A 4,719-nucleotide genomic window follows, 5' to 3' on the forward strand; every position below is an offset into this window, starting at 1 on the left:
ACACACACACACACACACACACACACACATATGCCCGGCAAGAGTTTTAAGCCACTGGGTCTGGGACATGAACCACGGTCGACTACATGGGACTACATGGGAGACGAGCGACATAGCCATTACACTAACTGCTGGTCCCGGTTGTCATTTTAAAACTATTATTAAAGTTCATAGGACCAGTAGATGGCGTAATGGTTACCTCGCTGGACTCTCACATAGTTGACTATGGTTCAAGTCTAGGACCCGGAGACTTAAAACTCACTCTGGGTGCATGTGTGTACGTGCCCAAGACCCCAAGAGGAGAATGGAGGAGAAGGGATTGCAGCGTGGCCATCCCTACTGGGAGGTGATTTCTCGTTTTCTGTCTCTCTGTCTTTGTCTTTCTGGCAAGTGCACACACCCTATAGCAAAAACCTCCCCCTCCTCCAAAAAAAGGGATTAATCTGTAGGGGGGCAGCAGGCAGTGTGGTGGTTAAGGCACTGACCACATGACCAACTGCAGTTGATTCCCAGACCTGGCAATTTGCTTTCTCACTTTCCCTTTTGTCTCTGTCTCTCTCTGGTCAAATTTAAAAAAAGTACAAGAATAAAATATTTTCCTTTTTTTTTTTTTTTTTTCAACTTTTTTGTTAACAGGGCAAGTGCACTCACCAGAGAGAGAGAAAGCATTCTGCTAGTTCTGGGATTCAAGCCATGGTCAGCCATGTGGGATTTCATTTCTTTAATCACCACACCACCTATCAAACCCAAATAAAATACTTTTTAAAAAAAAAAGAATGTAGGGGACCCTCAGATGGCATAGTGGTTAAACCACTGGACTTCCACTTGGTCAACCAAGGTTCAAGTCCTGGATCTGGTGGCTTGGAAATCACACCAAACACATGTGTGTGTGCCCAGTATCTCAGAAGGAGAAGAGATTACAATGTAGCTATACCCCCTGGGGGTTATTTCTCACTTTCTCTCTCACTGCTTCTGTCTCTGTCCAGCCAGTGCACCCAATGGCAAATACCTGAAAAAAAGGGAAAAAAAAGGGCCAGCAGATGGCATGGTGGTTAAGGGCTCTGGATCTTCCACATGGCTGACCATAGTACGAGTCCTGGGACTGGCAGCATGCTTTCTCACTTTCCCTTTCTCCCTCTTTCTCTCTCTGATGAAATTTTAAAATAATAATAAAGTAAAGTGGATTTTTTTTTTTTTAATTAATGTAGGGGCCAGCAGATGGCATGGATGTTAAAGCAGCTGGATCCTACATGACTGATTATGTGGTTTGAATTCCAGACCTAGCAGCTTGAAAATAACACTGGGCACATGTGCCTACATGCCCAAAATCCCAAGGAAACAGTGGAAGAAAATAGATTGCAGCATGGTCATCTCCTCTGACAAGTGATTTCTCTCTTTCTTTCTGTCTCTCTCAGGAAAGCATACTTGTGCTATGGCAGAAATATTTTAAAAATAAAAAAAATTTAATGTAGGGTCAGCTCAATGTCCTAGCCAACCATGTGGTTTGAATCCCAGACCCATTGGCTTGCAAAAACACATGGGCACGTGTGTGCATTCCCAAAATTCCAACAGGACGGAGAAAGGAAAGAGAAGGGATTGCAGCATGACCATACTTCATTGGGGGGATGCTTTTTCCTTTCTCTCTCTCTGTCTCTGGTGAGCAAATACACCCTCTGACAAGTTTAAAAGGAAGAAGAATTAATACATATTTCTGTATTAAAATTTTAGTTTCAGAGTTTTTAGGTTTTTTCCATAGGGCACATGTGCTCACCAGAAAGAGGAAAAGTGAGGAATCATGCCCTCTTCCCCTTTCACCCCCAGGTGGAATGGCCTTGTCAAAGTCCCTTCTCTTCCAACCTTCTCTCAGAGTTCTGGTCATGCACACACATGCCCAGCATGGCTTCTTTTTTTATTTTATTTTATTTTATTTTATTTTATTTTCGAGAGAGGTTTTTGCTATAGGGCACGTGCACTCGCTAGAAAAACAGACAGAAAGCAAGAAATCACCCCCCTGGGTGGATGGCCACGCCATAATCTCTTCTCCTCCAGTCTCCTCTTGGAATCTTGGGCACACACGCACACGCGCTTGGTGTGAGTTTAAGCCACCGGGTCCAGGACTTGAACCGCAGTCGACTACATGGGAGTCCAGCGACATAGCCATTACACTAACTGCTGGTCACTGCAACATGACTTTCAAGCTGCCAGGTCTGGGACTCAAACCGTGGTCAGCCATGTGGGAATCCAGTGCCCTAACCACCATTCCACCTACTGGCCCCAGTTTCAAACTTTTTTTTATAGCCTCTGTTTTAGTATATTTGCTTCCTTTTAATCCTATATATTAAAAACTATTTAAGTGCCAGCTGTGTGGCCTGATAATTGAGGGAGCTAGGTCACACGTAGTTGACCAAACAGTTCAAGTCCCAGCCCTTATGGCTTGACTTAGGCACATGTGCATGAGTACTCCAAATCCCAGCAGCCTGGAGAACTGGAGGAGGAGCTTGAAGCATGACCTCGTTTCTCAATGGCAATAGTTGTATCTTCTAGCACAAATTAAATTAACATGTGTGTGTGTGTGTACATGCATATACATAGTACTTGAAATGAATTTTTTAATTTCAAAGTTTTTTTGTTTGTTTGTTTTAAGAGAGATTTTTGCTATAGGACACATGCACTCACTAGAGAGCCAGAGAAAGAAAGAAAGGAAATCACCCCCTGAGGGGATGACCACACCACAGTCCATTTTCCTCCATTCTCCTCTCAGGATTTTGGGCACGCATGCATATGTGCCTGGCATGAGTTTCAAGCCTCCAGGTCTGGGACTCAATCCTTGGTCAGCCGTGTGGGAGTCCAGCGATGTAACCATTATGCCATCTTCTAGTCCCTCAAACTAAATTTAAAATAATTTTTCAGAGAAACATGTTACAGTCTTTACCAGATCGCTAAAAGAATCCATTGCATGGAAAAGGTTAAGAATCTTTTCTTTGTTAACGTGTTAACAGAGCAATACAAAGGATTTTTAGTGCTTCGTTCTGCTCTTTCCTATATTGAGATAAGAACTGTCTCTGTCAGAAGTAAACAAAGTGGGGACCAGCAGATGGCAAAATGGTTACGTTGGGACTCTCATGTAGCTGACCACAGTTCTAGACCCAGACCCAGTGGCTTAAACCTCATGCTGGGCATGTGTGTATGTATGTGGGCATGCCCAAAATCCCAAGAGGAGAGTGGAGGAGAAGGGATTGTGGTGTGGCCATCCCCCGGGGGGCTTAGGGGGGCTAATTTCTCACTCTCTGTCTCTCTGTCTCTCCAGTGAGCACACACACCCTATAGCAAAAATCTCTCAAAAAAAAAAAAAAAGGAAGAAGTAGGGGGACAAGGAATTAGCATAATGGCTGCGTCACTGGACTCCCACGTGGTCGACCGCGGTTTCTAGTCTTGGACCTGGTGGCTTAAACTCACACCGGGCACGTGTGCATGCGTGCCCAAGATCCCGAGAGGAGAATGGAGAAGGGATTGCAGCATGGCCATCCCCCCTGGGGAGTGATTTCTCACTTTTTGTCAGTCTGTCTCTCTGTCTTTCTGGCGAGCATACACGCCCTATAGCAAAAAATTCTCCAAAATAAAAAAACAAAAAAACCTCCTATGTGTAAGGGAATTTCAAAGTGGTCATAGAAAAATAAAATTAGGGAACCAGCAGTTAGCGTAATGGCTATGTCGCTGGACTCCCACGTAGTTGACCGCGGTTCGCGTCCTGGACCCGGTGGCTTAAAACTCATGCCGGGCGCGTGTGCGTGCGTGCCCAAGATCCCGAGAGGAGAATGGAGGAGAAAGTATTGCGGCGTGACCATCCCCCCTAGGGGGTGATTTCTCGCTTTCTGTCTCTGTGTCTCTGTCTGTCTGGCGAGCGCATGTGCCCTATAGCGAAAATCTCTCCAAAAAAAAAAAGAAAAAGAAAATTAATGTACAAGTTAACTTTGGTGCAAAATATGTTTAAAGTCTATGCATTGTTTTTTCATAATACAAATTTTCCATAATGTTTTTGAAGTCCCCTTGTATATACTATCAATAGTATGAAAATTGCAGCCAGCAGTTGGCGTAATGGCTATGTTGCTAGATAAACATGTAGTCAACTGCGGTTCAAGTTCCAGACTGGTGGCTTAAACTCATGCCAAGAGTGTGTGCATGCGTGCCCAAGATCCCAAGAGGAGAATGGAGGAGAAGAGATTGTGGCGTGGCCATCCCCCCCGGGGTGTGATTTCTCGCTTTCTGTCTTTCTGGCGAGTGCACACACCCTGTAGTAAAAACCTCTCCAATAAAAAAAAAGGGGGCATGAAAATCTAGTAACGCAATCATCACAATTTTTTAGGATCAGTCAAGGTACACATAACTCAGTTAAATTTCCAGGTCCTCATGGAGGTGTGGTAGCTAACATAAGTTCACTGGCACTATCCACCTTAGACAGCTTTGCCTACATCCAGCGTCCACTTTTGTTGTAACTGGTCCCAAGCTCAGACTTCATCTTGGAACTCCCTTCAGAATTTGTGCTAATACTCCATATATCTCTGCCATCGGGTCTTGAATTGCAGTCAATTGCGTGGGAGTCCAGCAACATAACAGTTACACCATCTGCTGGTCCCCTCTCTTTTTTTTAAGAATTATTTTTCATTTAATTTTATTCATCTTTTTTTTTTTTTTTTTTTACCTTTGGAGAGGGGAAGCTGG

At 44.1% G+C, this 4,719-nt stretch overlaps 1 protein-coding gene across 3 annotated transcripts in view; it reads left to right on the forward strand.

The window, feature by feature from the left end:
• The window catches only part of ASH1L (ASH1 like histone lysine methyltransferase), a 266,220-nt gene that overhangs the window by 232,059 nt on the left and 29,442 nt on the right, over window positions 1–4,719 (forward strand). The gene's annotated exons all lie outside the window — the stretch shown is intronic.

Source organism: Tupaia chinensis, unplaced genomic scaffold, assembly GCF_000334495.1.
Source record: "Tupaia chinensis unplaced genomic scaffold, TupChi_1.0 Scaffold000374_1, whole genome shotgun sequence".
Lineage (NCBI taxonomy): Eukaryota > Metazoa > Chordata > Mammalia > Scandentia > Tupaiidae > Tupaia > Tupaia belangeri.